This window comes from Lagopus muta, chromosome 5 (assembly GCF_023343835.1).
Source record: "Lagopus muta isolate bLagMut1 chromosome 5, bLagMut1 primary, whole genome shotgun sequence".
Taxonomy (NCBI): domain Eukaryota; kingdom Metazoa; phylum Chordata; class Aves; order Galliformes; family Phasianidae; genus Lagopus; species Lagopus muta.
The window spans coordinates 65857944-65877600 of NC_064437.1; the positions used below are offsets into that span (position 1 = coordinate 65857944).

Sequence of the window (19657 nt, forward strand, 5' to 3'; positions counted from 1 at the left end):
CCTTAAAGGAACCATTTCACCTTTTGATAACTGTCAGTGAAAGAGCTGTTTTAGGCATTCTAACACAAGAACAGGGAGACAAAAGAAAACCTATTCATAGTTGTTCAAGGTATTAGACCCTGTATCTCAGGGTTGGCCTGAACGTGTGGCTGTGTCCAGGTGGTATCAGCAACTGCCTTACTGGTAGAAGAGAGTGTGCGTGTACACTTTGGGAGTGTAAGGAGCAAGTTGTTGACGGTACGTGTTCCCCCCCCACCCTTCCATGAAGAGATTGCTCCACATTTTGAGGCATGATGGTTACCAAAAAAAAAAAAAAAAAAAAAAAAAAAAAAAAAATAGAGCAGGAATCTGCTCCTCAATCTCTTAAAAAAGCATAGTGCTAAACTCTCCCCCGTGGAGATGAAATGGGCATGGAATAATTGGTCCAACTTCGAGGGAGTCATGGGTCATATTAAATTCCCTCCACAAGCAAATTTGTATGGGGGAGGAAAAGGGAATATCAATCATTTGTGCAGTTCCAGGAGCTGCTCTTAGTGCTGCCATAGAGATCCGCAATGAACAGCACATGGTAGAAACCCAAATTATAAAGTCCTTTCAGGAATTGGTGACATACCTGCAGTACCAAGTAGAAGATCTTAGGGGACAGAAAAAGAAGACCATTCAAAAGGCCTCCCTCAGCAAGCCCTTAGAGAACAGTTGGTAAATGACAGGGAGTGAAGGGAACTGTTGTTGTGCAGACTACGTGACTGGCCTGAAAGGGTCAGTAACGTGTTACAGTGTTTCATCCGGAAAGGGATGGATACTTCTAGCAATAACAACAGTGACCCTGAAAGGGATGGATACTACTAGCAAAAACAACAGTGACTGATTGGCAAAGGAAGAAAGAACTTATGTCTCGGTAAGCAGAACACAAGAAACTAGGATAAGGGAGTACAAGAACAGCTGCTTGCACACAAGCCTTTGCTTTGTGCTTTGTTTCACACTTGCTAATTATTTACGATCTTGTAGTGTATCCAGTCTATAAAAAGAATGAGCCTTCAATAAACATTGCTTTTGCGCCACCAGAGCCTAAGCCCGTCTGTCCCAGGTGTCTTGAGCTGGTCTCCGTCAAGGGAGATAGATGCTAGTTCCCCAGGTAGTGACTTTCCTCCAGGAGAAAATCTTGAGGATGTGAGAGCCCAAAAAGACAAGTTGGGAAACCTGTGATCCTTCCCTGCCTTTAGATAGAAACTGGGTGTGCATGGGAAGAGACTGGCAGTGGGTATTCTGATGTTCGTACTGACAAAGTTCCCTGTTTGCTACGGAGCTGGCCAAAGTAAGGAAGGATTTTGGTGACACCCTTAGGAAATCAGTATGTGTGGAAAGTGCCATTAACAGAGGGAGGTAAGATCTTGCTGACTGAAAAGGAATCAGAGGGTTATTGGGGACCTGGAATATTTTTCACCACGGGCAACCACTGCCAGTGGTCCCTTACTCCAAGAGCTGCTTATTGGGATGATTACTCCCCAGGACAACTGCTGTTGATTGATTTGCCCCACTGTGGTCCTGTCCCTTTAACCCTCAGGGAGACTCTTCACAAATAGTTGTGGAAGCCTCAAGATGATCAGGAGGAACTGTACAAAATTAACCATCTGGATTTCACCTCCCTTCTAACTTTGGTTCATTTAGGACCAGGAAGTCTTATTTTTGTTTTGTTTTCTTTTCCAGTTTTGCTTCTTATAACCTTGGTTTCTTTGGAACCAGGAAGTTCTCTCTTGTTTTCCAGATGCCAACGAATGCTGATACTGTTGCTGTAGTTCACATGTTCCCTTCTCACTCTGCTCCTTTGTCTGGGATCCCTGTGGTATCATTGGTGTTACTGCTTTGGACAGGAATCTTCTTCAGATTAATTTTTGTAATTGCTTATGATGACCTTAACACAGTCACTGGCTGGTCACGGTCCCATGCCCATATTGGCAGTACTGGGCATCTAGTTAGTTTTACTTATGATCCTGTCACTAACTCTCCTGCAGCTTTTGTCTTAATACACAATGCTTCAGTACATACCATACACCTAATCATTGTGCTGGGACTGAATCACAATGGAGTTTTTTTGTTTATTTTTTTCCCTGCAGAGGAGAAAGAATCACAAATGCTTGTGGAGAAAAAAGACTCAGGGATTTCTTCTTCTTTCTTGCTAGCAGATCTTGATGCTCTCCTCTTCCTGCCAGTGGGCTGCGTGTCATGCCATAGTCCTGCAGTCTCCAGAAGTGACCCCACATGCTACCAAAACAGATCACAGACCTGGATTCAGGCATTCTTCATTCTCCCACTGCACGAGCTGTCATGGAGCAACGTGCTCCTCAAACGTAGTCATTTTGTGAGGTTACACAGTGTTTGTGTACTTATGTAGGAATGGAATGTTGTTTCTGCATTAGAACTAAAACGTGAGTATTTTACGTCATTGTCTCTGCTCCAGTCTTGTGTTGTTTGTTTACTACTACTAATTACTACTTAGTACTACTAAGTACTAACAGCTCTTTTTGGGAGTGTTTTTATTTCATCAGGAGTCTCTGAGGGTCTCCTTCACTTGCCTGTTTGATGAATTTTCCACATTGGTGCTTGCTCAGTGGGTAGATGGAGTAATGAATGTATGGGTACAAGGACTGCTGCTGTTATCTGTCCAGCCATCTGGAATACCTCTGAGCCTTGAGTTCCAGACAACATAGACATTGCGCTCCTAAACATTACGATAATGCCTTTAGAAATCCAAAACCCTTGACAATGATATCAGTAGGCTCATTATGTTGCAAGACTACTGATTTTTGATGCTGGTCAGACAGGACCTCAGTGATGATAGAAAATTTAAGGAGGAGAATGTAAGCCATTAGCAATAGATAAACATTTAGCTAGCAACAGTTTCTATTTAGCCAGTATGCCCATGTACAGTTAAGCATCGGGAAGGTCTGTGAACCTGAAATACTCAGGCAATGAGGAATCAGGGGAAAAGGTGAGCATCAAGGTAATAGGGCATGTTCTTTGCTTTGTAATAGGGTTTTGTTTGCTTTTCATTCAGTATCATTTCTTACCATTACGCAGCGTTTGTCTTGTCTTGTTTTTCATGTTGCCAATCAACATTTAGTTGGAGCTTGGGTGACCCGAATGCATACAACTAAGTGTTGACCAAGTGTGATGTGAAATGAAGAGGTAGGCTCCAAAACAGGCTTCTAGTGAGTGCTGTGTACGACATGGAGTATCGAGAACTACCTCTGTTTCTCCCTGCCCCATGTTGTTCAGTACCAGACGTGAAGGTTTCTTCTTTCCTTCTAGGGTTGGAGACTCCACTATCAGATGGCACTGGCCTTTCAAGCCTCCCCGGGTTGTAGCGCTGGTTGTGCCCTGATCCTTGGAAAGGGGAACTGATTCCTTCATCATTACCTGATGGTGACGTCTACTTATCTTGTGTCCAGTGAGCGGTGGTGGAAAAACTGCGGCTCTCCCGAGTGGTGCAAGGACTCTACTGAGGCTCATTGTGTTTATAGTAGAAAACTACAGCCATAGATGAATGCCAATATCCACTCCTTACTCTGTCTGGCAAGCTGTGTTGATCTCTGAAGTTGCTCCCACACTTGTAGAAGTTCTTTGGGCTCAGCATCAGTTGTCTCTTGCACTCACATGGCTTTCACCAGGTATTCTTTCTTTTCCCCCATCTTTAGGGCTCGCAAGTACTGATGTGATGTCTCTGCCTTCTGTCGCTCCCACCAAACATGGGTTTGTTCTTTTTAGGTTCAATATCATTTCTTGACGTTATGCAATGTTTCTCATTTTTCTTGTGTTTCATGTTGCCAATCTACGCCTAGTTGGAGCTACAGTGAGCCCAAATGGTGACTGCTCTGCTTTGACCAAGTGAGATGCAAAAAGAAGAGGTAGGTTGCAAAACAGGCTTCTAGTGCGTGCCATGTAAGACTTGGGGTATCCAGAGTTAACTTCTTGTCTTTCTCCTTTTCCAGTTCCTTTTCCAGTTCCCTTTGATTTTTCCCCCCTTTTTATAATTTTCATTTCCTAATCCACTTTCTAATTCTACTGCTTTTCTTTTTTCCAATTCCTTTTCCAATTCCTTTTCCGAATAGTTTTGCTTCATTTTTTTTATTTTTACCTTTTTCTTTTCTCTCCTTGTTCTTTTATTTCCTTTTCTTTCTCTTTCTAATTTGTTTTCTTAAGACTTTTTCAAATCTTTTTTGTTTTGAATTTTTTCTATTTCTTTCTAGTTCTTTTTCTTTTGATAATTCTGTTTCCAATTCTGTTTGTTTCCAATTGTTTTTCTTCATGTTCCTTTTCTTAGTCATATTCCTTTCCGTATTTTATTTTCTTCAACTTATTACAATTCCCATTCCAATTCTTTTTCCTTTATTAATTATTTTTCCATTCCCTTTTCTAAATCTTTCCCTCTTTCTAAATCTGTTTCTTCTTTCCTGTTTCTAATTGTGAGAATCCTTTGTTTTTTGGCTCAAAGCTTGCTTCCTGAGGTTTTTCTTGTGATAAGACTCTCAATGATTTGTTAAGGAGGCAAGTGATGGGTGCTAACCATGTGACAATCGGTATCACTTTGGCAACATTTGAAAGCCCCTTCCTCCAGAGCTGCTTGCCTCTGGAATAGAGTGCTCAGGAGTGTTCACTGGCAGAAGATCTGGCCTGTGACTAAAGAGCTCCAGCTTGGTATGGGAAAATTGGGGAATTATACCATAGTGTTCTGTGAAAAACAAGATGCAGATGGGCATCCCTGTTCCCTCTTGTCTGCTGGCAAGGCCCAGAAGATGGGAACAAAGGAGTTTCTGCTGAGATCCCAGAGCCAGAAGCTGCCGCTCCAAGGAGAGCTGACTCAACCACATTGGATTTGAGCTGTCACTCCAAAGACAGCTGACTCCGCTCCAAGGAGAGCTGACTCAACCACATTGGATTTGAGCTGTCACTCCAAAGACAGCTGACTCGACCACTTTGAAACTATTGAAAAGGGGCTGTCATCGCCATGGTCATGGCCGTCGTTCTCATCATTCTCCTCGTCGTCAACAGAACAATGCCTGACGACCCACCACTACTGAAGATCAAAGACTGAACTACAAACCACGCTAGATCCATGGTGGTGACTGTCTCCCTCTTGCTTCCTATAAAGACTCCTTGCTTCTTCTTCTCTATCTTTTCTATCTTTCCTATCGCCCTCCTTCCCTTCCCCATTACCCTGATTCGTAATAACCTCCGTCCTCCCCTTCCCCATTTCCCTAATTACGATTTGTAATAAATTGGTCGGACCAACATTTAAACTGTTGTTTCTTAATCTCACGCCGGGTATATAGATAATAAAAGAACCTCCTCTCCCTCCTATAAATTGGAGCAAGACACTAATCTGCTTTGTTTTTCTAATTTTTTTTCCTAATTCGTTTCCTATTTCTTTTTCCTGTTGCAAGTTTTTCTTTTCATTGCAAGTCTTTTTCCTTTTTCTATTTCATTTTTTTTTTTTATTTTTTTGAATCCCAATTCTTTTTCAAATTGTAGTTCTTGTGTTCTCTTTCTGGATCATTTTCTATTTTTTTTTCCTAATTCTTTGTCTAATTCAAACTATTTGTCTAATTTTTTCTATTTTTTTCTTTTTCTCATTCTTTTTCTTTTTCCAATTCCTTTTTATTTCCTTTTTCCATTTCTCAATCTAATTTTAATTCTTCTTCTTTTTTTAAAAAAAATACTTTTTGGTCTTTCTAATACTTTTTGTGTTCTAATTTTCTTTTTCCTTTTCTAATGATTTCTCTAATTCTTTTTCTAATTCGTTTCCTGCTCTTTGTTTTTTCTAATTCTAATTCTTTTTCCAAGCCTTTTTTGTGGTCCTTTTCCCAGTCTAAGTCTTTCTTTTTTCTATTTCAATTTTTTTCCAACTCTTTTTCTAATTGTGGTACTTTTTCTTTTCCCTGTTCCACATCTTTTCCCTGTTCCATGTCTTTTTCATTTTTCTGTTTCAGTTTTTTGTTTTACATTTTCCAATTTTTTCTAATTTTTTAAATTAATTTTCTAATTCATTTTCTATTTTTTTCTGTTCTTTTTGATTGTTTTTTTTTCAGATTCTAAATATTTTTTCTACTTTTCATTGTAAATCTTGTTATCTTTCTATTTTTTTCTTTATATTTTTCCTTTTTCTAATTCATTTTATTTTTCTCAATCTTTTTCCAGCTCTTTTTGTGTTTCCAGGTTTTTCTTTTTGCAGTTTTTTCCTTTTCCAATTATCTTCTCCTTTTTCTTTATCCATTGGTTTTCTTTTTCTAATTCCTTTTCTTTTCATATTCTTTCTCTTGCTCTAGTGCTTTTGTTTCCTTTCTCTTCTTTTTCATTTTCCAATTCTTTTTCCAGGTCTGTTTCCATTTCCAGTTCTCTTTCCAATTTTTCATCTATTTTTTTTCCATTTTTTCTTTTCTCAATTCCTTTTTATACAATTCCTTTTCTTTTTCCAATTCCTTTTCTTTTCATCTTCTTTTCCATATTCTTGTTTTTCTCTCTCTAATTCTTTTTCTAATTCTTCTTCTATTTTTTCTAATTATTCTCTTTTTTCTTATTATTTTTCATTGCTCTATTTCTAGTTCTTTTTCTAGACTTTTTTCTCACTTTTCCATTTTCCTTTATTTTTTCCCCTCTTTTTTTGTCTTTCTACTTTTAGCTCCTTTTCCAATTCCTTTTCTAATATTTTTTTCTAATTCTTTCTCATTTCCCATTTTTTTCCAGTTCCTTATCTTTTTCCAATTCTCATTCTAATTCTAACTTGTCCTTGTTTTTTCGTTTTCTAATTGTTTTTCTCTTTCATTTTCTAATTATTTTCTTTCTTTTCTATTTCAAATTATTTTTATAATATTTTCTTCACCTTTTTCTTCTCCCCTTTTCTTGTTTTTCTGTTTCTTACCCTTTTTCTAATTCTTTTTGTCTTATTTCCTAATTCTTTTTCTAATTCTTTTGCTTTTTCTAATTCTTGATTTTTTTCCTTCTCTAATATTTTTTCCCTAATTGGTTTTCTTTTTCCTTTTTATTTTTGTAATTCTTTTTCTAATTCCAGTTCTTTTTCCTCTGCCTTTTCCAATTCTTCTTCTAGTTCTATTTCCAATTCGTTTTCTATTTATTTTCCTAATTCCAATTATTTTGTCTTTTTCCTCGCCTTTTTCCTGTCCTCATTGTATTTCAAATTCTTTTTTTCTAATAACGTTCCTTTTAATAATTCTAGTTATTTCTCTTTCTTTCTTTTTCTACATCGTTCTTTTCTCCTTTCCTTTTCCCTTTTTTTCATTTTTATTCCCCTTTTTTCGTTTCCGTTTTCCTTTTTTTTTTTTTTTCTCTCCTCCATTTTCCTTTTCCCTTTTCATTTTCATCTTCTGTGAACCTGAAGTGCTCAGGCAATGAGAAACCAGGGGAGGAGAAGGTAAGAGTTGGATAATAGATCATGGACGATGTCCCACTGATTCAGATTTCAGTGTTCCTGAAGAAAATACTACCAGTCTACAAGAGCCTTATCCAGCTGGGCTGCATTGCCAGATAACAAACCTGAATAAAGCAAAGGACGCACGATGTTGTGGGTTTTCACTTGGGTTCCTTGTACTGTCCATGTGGATTCACGGTATTTTTGTACAGGCTTGTGGATCTTCACTGGGCTTTGCAGAAGTCCACCCTGGTTCACTGAAGACTTTGCAGGATCACTGGTCTTCACTGAGATTCCATGAAGTTCACATGGTTTTGTAAGATTTTGCACAGCTTTGCTTCTGTTCACACTGGTTTCCCATATCTCCGCTTTGGTTCAGTCAAGTCTGCACAATTTTGCTGGCCTTTGCTGCCTTAAAGTTTCACTCCTTTACTTAGCCCCTGACAGTTTGCAGGTGGAATCTCAAATTCTCAGTCATCTAGTGCTGCTGCCACTTCCCCCACCTTTCCAGAGTATGAGCTTGCAATTAAATATCATCTACACATGGATACACATCCTAAGGCAGTGAAACTCTGTCAAAGTTCACTGAGGTGGCTTGAGCAATAGTGGGAGAATGTGTACACCCCTGTGGGAATCAGCTAAAGGTATATCATATCCCCTCCTGTGTGAAAGCAGACTTTTCTTTATTCTCTTCCTGCAAGGAAACTGTAAAGAGCATTTTTTACGCTGAAAACTGCCATCCAAATAAGCTCCAAAGCCCATTTCACGTCATATTCCAGACACAAACCATCAATATTTCACACCAAACTCCAGGTTCACGTCCTTGCTAATTCACCCCAAATTGAGTTCCCAAAACCTCATTATTTCATTCCAAATATCAGCGCCAACACTCCCTGATGTCACCCCCCAGGGATGCTCCAGCATCAATCCCCCAGCATTACTCCTTCACATCACCCCCCTTTCATCCCAACATCACCCACCAGTGCCAACCCAACAATGTCACCCTGGAGTCACTTCCTGATGTCACCCCTCACCATCACCACAATATCCACCCTCAGCATTACTCCAACATTGTCATTCCCCAGTGTCACCCCAACGCTCTCACCCCAGAACCAGTCATTCACGTTAAATCCCTGTGGTACTCCAACATCACTCCCAATGATGTCACCCTATCATGCTACTCCCTAACATCTATCCTATTGATACCCCAACATCACTCCAACATAACCACCGTGTCACTCCCTCTAGGTGTCACTCTAAAATTTTAGATGACTCCATTAAGTGGGAAGCAGAATCTCCCTAAGCAAGTATGCTATTACTATCTGACCCTTGAGAGATGGCAAGCCACAGAAAAGGAGAGAGAAGGAACATGCCAGCAGTGGATTTGATCAGCATCACTAGCAGGGCATCCCCTGCTTCAAAGCACACTTCCACTCTTTCTCCCACTTTCATTCTCCCCAGGGTCTGTAGGGTTTGATCCACTTGCATGCTGTACCCGTTCAGCCAGTACATGATACAGAGCTTTACAATCTAAGAATTTTAGGATGCTATAATCACAAAATAAACAAGACAGTTAGGCAAAGCAGACTACGACAACAAAAGAGAATAAATAGAAGGCTTACCCCTATCCTGGGCTCACTCACAAAACTCTAGCAGAGCAGATCTCCAGCAGAGACCCTTCCCCCCTGGCAGCCAGCTCTTAAATAGCTCTAGGAGGGGGCAGCCTGGCTCCACCCCTTCTGGCAGCACAGTTGAATTGAATTGCCTTCACCTGTGCTCCTCTGGCTGCCTCATGGCTCGCCTCAGGTGATCAATCAGAGGTTCAGGCCATGACTCAGCAGTTCCCATACAAGAGCCCAGCTGGAACATCGGCTTGCAAAACAAGTCTTCGCAAGAACAAGACCAAATACCAGGGACAGCTCTCTCTACAAAACATTTGCAGCCACAGCCACAAATATCAACTCCCTTAAAACTGCCAAAATACCTTATTCAATTCCAGGATCATTCTTCAGTCAGGGGCCGTTAGGTCCCCAATATAACACCCCAACAACGTCACCACCCAGTGTTCACTCCCTGATGTCACCCACCCTTCCTCCCCAAAAAGCCCCAACATAACCCATGCCACTACAATGACACTTCAGAATCACTCTCCAGTGTCACCCCAATGTCACTCCCAGAGTCGTGCCAGCAATGTCACCCCCAACATCACACTAAGTCACCCCAGTGTCTCCATCGAGTATCTCTCTCTCTCTGATTTCCCCCCCCCCCCACCCGCAATACCCCAGCATCACCCCCCAGCGTCACTCTCCAGGCTCAGTCCACAACTTCACCCCAGTGTCATCCCAGCATCACTCCATGGCATCACCCCAACTTGCTTGCCAAGTAAGCAAGGTTTGGGACAGCAGCTCCTAGCGGGGCTGTATAAGCTTTCAGACACCGATAATCGATTATTAATCACCACCTTCCATCTGGTTTCCAAACCAGATGACAACGAGTTATGTGGGGAGTCTGTTCTGGAAACGATTTGTCTTTTTTCCAAACCTGCTATGAGTTCAGAAATCCCACATCATGCTGCAGCAGAAATGGGGTACAGTGGTATGTTAGCGACCCCTGCTTCAGGGAGAACAGGGGCTGCATAAAGTGCACACGCTGCAGCCTGCCTATTTCTTTGGAGTCTGGGATTGAAACTTGACCCAAAAGGCCACACACTGCCATACAGGCAGGTGCCAGGTTCACCCACTGATTATGTCAAATCCTGAATTGTTTTCACAATGGGCTTTAATTGCAAAGAAAGTAGGCGACACGTTTCTCACTGGAGAGCTACAAGCTGTCCCCACTAGTTTGGCAAACAGAGCTCGCTCCGATCACACCGGTAATCTCAACTCTGCCATCCAGGCTGCACACACAGCTTTTCAGCATCTTGCTGTATCAGTACTGAAATTTGTGTGCTGTATCATACTGAAATTTGTGCTCCCCTATCTATTAGAAATTTTACTGAATGCTTTTGAGGACAGACTTCAATCAAAATATGCATGCCATTGTTTCTCATCCTTTGATCAAACTCCCTTGCCGGACAGGCGGATCCAATCACCTGCTTGTAATTAGTCTTTTTTTGTTGTTGTTTACAGTCTGAAGCAGTGATTGAGCACCTGATGAGGGGTGTGGCCAGCCCTGCCAGCACAGGTGGAAGCAATTTACCTGTGGGACCGGATAGGGCTGAGCTTGGCTCCACCCCCTCCCTGCCCATATTTAAGGGCTGGGAACAGACAGAGCAGCATTCTGCTTGGGAGCTGCCTCCTTGGAAGTATTGGGAGTGAGTTCTGCCCTTTGGAATGGGGTGAGTGACTGCTGCTTTATTACGGGGCTCTGGCCTTTCCCTTTTGGGGGATCCTGACCACTTTTAAGGGCTGGAAGCTGTGAGGGCAGCATCTCTGCATGGAGGCTCCTTCCTTTGGGATGTGGGCTGTTTGTTTTTGGAATGGGGTCATTGATTTCTTCTTTACTGCTGGATTGTAATTTCACTTTCTGGGGGCTCCTGACCACATTTAAGGTCTGTCAGCAGAAGGAGCAGCAACTGCACCTGGAGATTGCTTCCTTTAGAGCGTGGGGTGAACCCTTGAAACTGGGTGAGTGATTCTTTATTCCAGGGTTGCAATATCTTGTTGTTGGGGGGATCCTGACCCCACTTAAGGGCTGGCAGCCTTTAAGGTGGTATCTGTCTTTAGAGACCATCTCCTTGGGAGTGTGGGATGAGCTCTGGTCCTTGAGAAAGGGTGAGTCATTCCTTCTTGTTTTAGGACTGTGACCTTTCCTGTTTTTGGGGCATCCTGACCGCATTGAAGTGCTGGCAGATGTAAGGGCAGCATTGATCTCTGGAGACTGTCTCCTATGGAGCAGGGGTGAGTTTTGGCCTTTGAGAAGGGTGTAAGTGGTTTTTGTTTTTTCTTTATTTCAGAGCTACATTCTCCCTTTTTTTTTTTTTTTTTTTTTTTTTTTTTTTTTTTTTATCCTGACCACTTTTAAGGGATGGAAGCCGTAAGGGCAGCATCTCTACCTGTAGACTGCTTCCTTGGCAGTGTGGGCTGAGTGTTCATCTTTGGAATGGGGTAACTTATTCTTCCTTTATTTCAGGGCTGTTATGCGCTGCTTCCAACCATGCAGAGTTGTTTAAGGGCGTTCTGTGCACCCTTAGGTGTAATAAATCTTCATCATTATAGAAAGCCAAGGATTGTCCTCTTCTGGACTGCTGTACTCAGTATCACCCCAGTGTGATGAAGTGAAGCCCCTGCTCTGCTGAATACTGGGACTGGCCCAGAGAGGCTCTGATGGATGTGGATTATCCTAGCCAGAGTACTTGGTACCATTGGTGGTGATCTTGTCCAACTGCCACACAATGAACAGGAACATCCACAGCCAGATCTGGCTGCCCAGAGGCTGACCCAGCCTCACCTTGGAAGGGACGGGGCATCCATCACATGTCTGGGTAACCTGTTCTGCTGTGTCACCACCCTCACTGTACCAGATTTTCTTTATATCTAGGCTAAATCTTTCCTTGTTCTTCCCTTCAGGTGTTGAAAGGCTGTTACCAGATCACCTTGGAGCCTTCACTTCTGCAGGCTGAACAGCTCCAGCTCTCTCTCTTTATAGGAAAGGCGTTCCATCCCTCAGTTCATATTTGTGGCTGTTCTCTGGATGTTCTCCAACAGCTCCACGTCTGTCCTGCGCTGCGGACATCCACATCCAGATGCAGCACCTCCAGGTGAGGCCTCACAGCGCAGAGCAGAGGGGCAGGACCAGCTCCCTTCGCCTGCTGACCACACATCTTTGGATGGAGCCCAGCGTACGATTGGCTTTCTGGGCTGGAAGGCGCATTGCTGAGTGCCACTACTCAGCCTGTTGAGGTCCCTCTGGATGGCGTTGTCCCTCTAGTGCGTCACTGCACCCCACAGCTCGGTGTCATTAGGGTGCACTCAGCCCCACTGTCAATGTCACTGATGAAGGGGCAATCCCAGGTGTTTGTACAAACTCAGCAAAGAACACCTTGAGAGCAGCCCCACAGAGAAGGACTTGCGGCTCCCGGTGGATGAGCTGGCATCCATGAGTGGACATCAGCCAGCAGAGCGTGCTTGCAGCCTGGAAGGCCAGCTGTGTTCTGGGCTGCGTTAAAAGAGAAGCGGCCAGCAGGGAGAGGGAGGTGATCGTCCCCATCTGCTCGGCTCTTGTGAGGCTTCATCTGCAGTGCTGCATCCAGGCCTGGGGCCCCCAGCACAGGAAGGATGTGGAGCTCATGGAGCGGGTCCAGAGGAGGCACTGAGATGAGCAGACGGTTGGAGCAGCTCTCCTACAAGGAAAGGTTGAGGGAAGTGGGGTTGTTCAGCCTGGAGAAGAGAAGGCTTGGGGGGACCTCATTGCAGCCTCGCAGTACTTGAAGGAGGAACAGCAGGAAGGGGAACGGCTGTTTACGAGGGTGGATTGTGATAGGACAAGGGGAAATGGTTTTAAACTGAAACAGGGGAGGTTTAGGTTGGTTATTAGGAGGAAGCTTTTCACACAGAGGGTGGTGATGCACTGGAACGTGCTTCAGAGTCACTTCCAGGAGGATCTGCTCCTCGATTCTTTGCAGCACAGAGGTGAGACTGACACGTTGGTGGTTCCCATGGTCACACTTTATATCTGCAGTAACAGCTGTGCTGTTGCCTTTTTTCTGCTCACCAGGGACTTTACCTGACTGCCTTGACTTCTCAAATATCACTGAGAGTGGCTCGGTGACTGCAGCGGTGAATTCCCTCAGGGCTCTGGGACTCGTCTCATCAGGACCCAAAGACTCCTGGATGTCAAGTTCTCAGGTGGTCCAGATCCTGATCTCCCATCACAGTGTGGGATAGGGAGGGGTCTGTGGGACCGGCATTGCTTCCTCGATCCCCACCTACCAAACCGAAGGTGAGAGCAGTGTATAATGAGCAGTTATCAGAGAGGATGGAAGATGGATGTTGTTGGGTACCTGAGCCTTCTCCTTGTCTGTTGTTCCCAGCTGCAGTGCTGCTGGTAAGCAGCATCACGCACAGAGTGCAGCCACATTGATCAGGGAAAGGAGTGCAGGTTTGTGAAAGAGGCACATCTGCAGGGCAGTGACTTCATTACTGTTTTGTGTCCCACAGGTGGCTGCGGAGTTGCAGCGCTCCCAAGTGCTGTAACGACTGCATGGAGATGCGTGGCTCTTCATGGGAACAGCAAGGAACCGGAATCTGCATTTCCTGGAATGCCCCAGAACCTCGCTTTGCTGGCTGGTAATTGTCTGCCCAGCAGGTAAGGGCAATGCTCACCCATCAGTGTTTATCCACTCCATAGCACGGCACAACACGGTGCTCCCAGAGCTCTTCATTGCACTTTATGGTGCCCTGGATGCTGCCTGTCCTTTTCTTTCTGTGTTCTCTTTGTCTCTGGCCTTTCACTGCAGTGTTTTCCTTCCCTTTGCCCTTGCTGTTCCCTACTGCGTTGTCTTGCCCTCCTGTTTTTGTGTTCCATGCCACGTTCATTTGGCCATTGCCCTTGGCTTTCTTTGCTGGATTCACTTCAGCGTTCAGTTTTGGCGTTCTGTACTGCGTTCTCTCGCCCTCCTGTTTTGGTATTTCCTTCCATGTTCTCTTAGCCGTTGCCATTGGCTGGGCATTCTCTTGCCCTCCTGTTTTTGTGTTCCATGCTGGGTTCTCTTGGCCATTGCCCTTGGCTTTCTTTGCCGCATTCACTTCAGCATTCGGTTTTGGTGTTCCCTGCTGCGTTCTCCTGCCCTCCTGTTTTGGCGTTCCTTCCACGTTCTCTTGGCCCTTGCCCTCCTGTTTTTGTGTTCTATGCCACATCTCTTGGCCATTGCCCTTGGCTTTCTGTTGCCACATCCTCTTCAGCATTCAGTTTTGGCGTTCCCAGCAGCATTTTCTTTGGCCTCCTGTTTTGGCATTCCCTGCAGTGTTCTCTTTGACCTCCTAACTTGCTGTTCCAGCCACATTCTGCATTGGCCTTCTTTGCCGCGTTCTTTTTGGCCTCCTATTTTGGCTTTTCCTGCCATGTTTTCTTAGCCCTTGCCTGGGCATTACATGTTGTGTTCCCTTGTCCTTTTGTTTTGGCATTTTGTGCTGCATTCTCTTGGCCTTTGCCCTTGGCCTTTCCTGCTGTGGTCTCTTTGGCTGTATTCTGACCTTTCCTGTTGCGTTCTCCTTGCCCTCACCTTGGCTTTCCATTGGTGCTCTCTTTGCTTTTGCCCTTGTCTTAGCTTGGCTGTTTTCTTCGCTTTTACCTTGGTTTTCCATGGGAGTTCTCCTTCCCTTTGCCTGCCCTGGGAGTTCTGCTTGCCTTCGGCACTCTGGGATTAGCTGGGAGGCAACATTAAAGTTAACCTTGACCTGAACCCGTAGCTGAATGGGAGTCCTAACGATAATTGTGTTAACCTGCAGCGTATCTGTAAACCAAACCCTTAACGCAGTGTTGAAAATGTCTCTTAACCTGAATGCTGCTGTAAAAATAATGCCTCATGTTTTTTGTCAAATAACCTTAATTGTGATTGTAGTGCAGAATACTGATGTTAGACCAACTGTAACTTCAACCCTATGAATAACATTAATTATATCCCTAATGTTAATTATAATTATAATTAATTACAACCCTTGTGTCATCATTACAGCAATGTGCTCAGGGTGCAGCCCCACACATGTGGGGCAGCGCCTTCATTACTGCGTTGTGTCCCACAGGTGGCAGCAGAGCTGCGTTGCTCCTGAGCACTTTAAGGACAGCACGGAGATGCGCGGCTCTTCATGGCAGCAGCAGAAACTGGAATCTGCATTTCCTGGAATGCCCTGGAACCTCGCTTTGCTGGCCGGTAATTGTCTGCCCAGCAGGTAAGGGCAATGCTCACCCACCAATGTTTACTCATTACTTACTGAGACACAAGGTAGGGTTCCCAGAGCTCATTTCTGCACTTCATGGTGCCCTGAATGCTGCCTGTCCTTTTCTTTCCGTGTTCTCCTTGCCTCCAGCCTTTCCCTGCTGTGTTCTCCTTGCCCTCGCTGTTCCCTACTGCGTTCTCTTGCCCTCCTGTTTTGGCGTTCCCTGTGGCATTCTCTTGGCCATTTGCCCTTGGCCACCTTTGCTGTGTTCTCTTTGGCCTTTGGTTCTGGCCATCTGTGCCACATTCCCTTGGCCTTTGTCCTTCGCCGCCTTTGCCACGTTCCCTTTGCCTTCTGTTCTGGCGTTCCCTACAACATTTTCTTTGGCCTTCAGTTTTGGCGCTCCTGGCTGCGTTCTCTTTGGCCATTGCCCTCAGCCTTCATTGCCACATTCCCTTTGGCCTCTTGTTTTGGCATCCCTTACGGCGTTCTCTTTGGCCTTTGGTTTTGGCGTTCCCTTCCATGTTCTCTTTGGCCATTGCCCTTGGCCTTCTGCGTTGGCCTTCCATGCAGCGTTCTCATGGACCTTGCCCTCCATTTTGGCCTTCCCTGATTTGTTTTCTTTCGTCTCTGTTTTGGCGTTCTCTGCAGCCTTCTCCTCAGGCCTGGCCTGTGACGAGGCTTTCTCTTCAGTGCCTTCCCTGCCTTTGCCTTCCCTTTGCCTTTGGCGTTGCCTTCCCTTGGGTGTCGTCCATGCCTTTGCCCTCTGTTTTGGCATTCCCTCTGCTGTTCTCCTTGCCTTTTGCTCTTACCTTTGCCTTGGCCTTCCCTATCGCTCACTCTGAGCACGATCCTAATAACCCTAACCTCAATACTTTCTCCCCAACCCTAAGCTCTGAACCCCAAATGTAGTGTGAATTGCAGCCATGACTGTATAGATACCTGTGCAAATTAACCCTGCACCTTCCATAGTGCTTTCAATTGGGCACTGAACCCATCTGTAACCTTCTGTGTAATGCTAACAAAAACCCCACAGCTTCCCTGTTAAATCCTCCTAACCTTACTCTGAAGCCATTTCTTGGAGTTGTGTTTGGCTTCCATGTTTTGTGGGTGGGCTGACTGAGCATCGTTTGTGTCTTGATGTTCCTCCTTCTAAAGCGTGTCTCTGTATTACAGGTGAAGATGCCTTCGATGCTTCCAGTTGATGGCTTCCCCCCTGCAATGCCATCATCTTTCCAGTCCTCCCACACTCACCGCCAGCTCGGTTCAGTCCAGCTTTTACCTGAATCCCTGCTCTGTTCCCTTTCCTGAGTGCTGTAAGGACAGCACGGAGATGCACAGCTCTTCATGGCAGCAGCAAGGAACCGGAATCTGCATTTCCTGGAACGCCCCGGAACCCCCCTTTGCTGCCTGGTAATTGTCTGCCCAGCAGGTAAGGGCAATGCTCACCCACCAGTGTTTACTCATTACTTACTGAGGCACAAGGTAGGGTTCCCAGAGCTCATTTCTGCACTTCATGGTGTCCTGAATGCTGCCTGTCCTTTTCTTTCCATGTTCTCCTCACCTCCAGCCTTTCCCTGCTGTGTTCTCCTTGCCCTCGCTGTTCCCTACTGCGTTCTCTTGCCCTCCTGTTTTGGCGTTCCCTGTGGCATTCTCTTGGCCATTTGCCCTTGGCCACCTTCGCTGCATTCTCTTTGGCCTTCGGTTCTGGCCATCTGTGCCACATTCCCTTGGCCTTTGTCCTTCGCCGCCTTTGCCACGTTCCCTTTGCCTTCTGTTCTGGCATTCCCTACAACATTCTCTCTGGCCTTCAGTTTTGGCGTTCCTGGCTGCGTTCTCTTTGGCCATTGCCCTCGGCCATCTTTGCCACATTCCCTTTGGCCTCCTGTTCTGGCGTTCCCTGCGGCGTTCTCTTTGGCCTTTGATTTTGGTGTCCCCTTCCACGTTCTCTTTCGCCATTGCTCCCGGCCTTCTTTGCCACTTTCCCTTTGGCCTCTTGTTTTGGCATCTCCTACAGCATTCTCTTTGCCTTTGGTTTTGGCCTTCTGTGCCGCATTCTCTTTGGCCATTGCCCTTGACCTTCTGCATCGGCCTTCCCTGCAGCATTCTCACGGACCTCGCCCTCCATTTTGGCCTTCTGCGTTGATCTCTTTGGTCTCTGTTCTGGTGTTCTCTGCAGCCTTCTCCTTGGGCCTGACCTCTGATGCGACTTTTGGCATTCTCCAAGCCTTTCCCCTCCCTTTGCCTTTGCCCTCTGTTTTGGCGTTCCCTCGGCTGTTCTCCTTGCCTTTTGCTCCTGCCTTTGCCTTGGCCTTCCCTAACGGTCACTCTAACCCTAATCCTGATGTACCTAACCCTAACACCTTTCCTATTAAATACTCCTAACCTTACTCTGAAGCCATTTCTTGGAGCGGTGTTTGGCTTCCACATTTTGTGGGGGTGGGCTGACGGTGAGCACAGTTTGGGTCTCAGCGTTCGTCCTTCTAAAGCATGTCTCTGTATTACAGGTGAAGATGCCTTCGATGCTTCCAGTCGATGACTTCCCCCCTGCGATGCCATTGGCTTTCCTGGCCTCCCACACTCACCGCCAGCTCAGTTCAGTTGAGCCGTTACCCGAATCCCCACTCCGTTCCCTTTCCATGATCTTCCTGTCACTCTGCCACAAGCCCCCACCAAGGTCATCGCAGGCAACGTGTGGGATGCAGCATTCGGTCTCATTACAGTTCATCCCATCAGCTTCAGCCCGGAGATCCAACCCACCCGCACCCTTCCTGAGGGCCCTTCTGCTCCCAGGCCAATCAACGCTTCCTTCTGATGCCATCTGCGTTCCTTCCTGGCCACTTTCAGACTCGTGCCCCTTTGTGGCCATTTTGAGAGTTGCGCTGATTTCAGCGTCTGCATTCAATTGACTTCAACCAAATTGGATTTAGCTTTACATTCAATTAATGTAAACCGAATTGGCTTTAGTTTTACATTCACTTAATGTAAACCAAATTGGCTTTAGCTTTACATTCAATTAAATGTAAACCAAATTGGCTTTAGTTTTACATTCGATTAATGTAAACCAAATTGGCTTTAGCATTGCCTTGCTTACGGGGTTGGGTTAGCTTTGCTTTGTTTGTTCTAGTGCAGGGCTAACCCAACCCCGTAACCAAGGGCCAGCGGAGGCGATTTTGTTCCTTCCCGGCCAGTCTGAGACTCGTGCCCCCTTGTGGCCATTTGAAGAGTTGCGCTGATTTCAGCGTCTGCATTCAATTGATCTTAACCAAATTGGCTTTGGCTTTGCATTCAACTTATTTCAACCAAATTGGCTTTAGTTTTACATTCACTTGACTTCAATCAAATTGGCTTTAGCTTTACATTCAATTATTGTAAACCAAATTGGCTTTAGTTTTACATCCAATTAAATGTAAACCAAATTGGCTTTAGTTTTACATTCGATTAATGTAAACCAAATTGGCTTTAAGTTTGCCTTGCTTACGGGGTTGGGTTAGCTTTGCTTTGTTTGTTCCTAGGCAGGGCTAACCCAACCCCGTAACCAAGGGCCGGCGGAGGCGATTTTGTTCCTCCCGGCCAGTCTGAGACTCGCGCCCCCTTGTGGCCGTTTGATGATCTGTGCTGATTTCAGCGTCTGCATTCAATTGATCTCAACCAAATTGGCTTTAGCCTTGCAGTCATTTTGCATCAACCAAATTGGCTTTGGCTTTGCATTCAACTTATTTCAACCAAATTGGCTTTAGTTTTACATTCACTTGACTTCAATCAAATTGGCTTTAGTTTTACATTCGATTAATGTAAACCAAATTGGCTTTAAGTTTGCCTTGCTTACGGGGTTGGGTTAGCTTTGCTTTGTTTGTTCCTAGGCAGGGCTAACCCAACCCCGTAACCAAGGGCCGGCGGAGGCGATTTTGTTCCTCCCGGCCAGTCTGAGACTCGCGCCCCCTTGTGGCCGTTTGATGATCTGTGCTGATTTCAGCGTCTGCATTCAATTGATCTCAACCAAATTGGCTTTAGCCTTGCAGTCATTTTGCATCAACCAAATTGGCTTTGGCTTTGCATTCAACTTATTTCAACCAAATTGGCTTTAGTTTTACATTCACTTGACTTCAATCAAATTGGCTTTAGCTTTACATTCAATTATTGTAAACCAAATTGGCTTTAGTTTTACATCCAATTAAATGTAAACCAAATTGGCTTTAGTTTTACATCCAATTAAATGTAAACCAAATTGGCTTTAAGTTTGCCTTGCTTACAGGGTTGGGTTAGCTTTGCTTTGTTTGTTCCTAGGCAGGGCTAACCCAACCCCGTAACCAAGGGCCGGCGGAGGCGATTTTGTTCCTCCCGGCCAGTCTGAGAC

General features: G+C 45.0%; 3 long non-coding RNA genes across 4 annotated transcripts; all 3 read left to right on the forward strand.

Annotated features, from left to right (window-relative positions):
* Window positions 1-316: 316 nt before the first annotated feature.
* Window positions 317-5291, forward strand: LOC125693991 (uncharacterized). 2 transcript variants are annotated; one of them, XR_007377360.1, is made up of 3 exons: window positions 317-3668; window positions 3840-3905; window positions 4785-5291. It is a non-coding gene; the product is annotated as an uncharacterized LOC125693991 (long non-coding RNA). The 2 variants fall into 2 exon arrangements; XR_007377359.1 differs by having other exon boundaries at window positions 3840-5291.
* Window positions 5292-10713: 5422 nt separating this feature from the next.
* Window positions 10714-12237, forward strand: LOC125693557 (uncharacterized). Its single transcript, XR_007377149.1, has 4 exons — window positions 10714-10760; window positions 10974-11049; window positions 11221-11322; window positions 11555-12237. It is a non-coding gene; the product is annotated as an uncharacterized LOC125693557 (long non-coding RNA).
* A 1358-nt stretch (window positions 12238-13595) lies between these two features.
* Window positions 13596-18239, forward strand: LOC125693558 (uncharacterized). Its single transcript, XR_007377150.1, has 4 exons — window positions 13596-13729; window positions 15166-15312; window positions 16477-16732; window positions 17808-18239. It is a non-coding gene; the product is annotated as an uncharacterized LOC125693558 (long non-coding RNA).
* Window positions 18240-19657: the final 1418 nt, after the last annotated feature.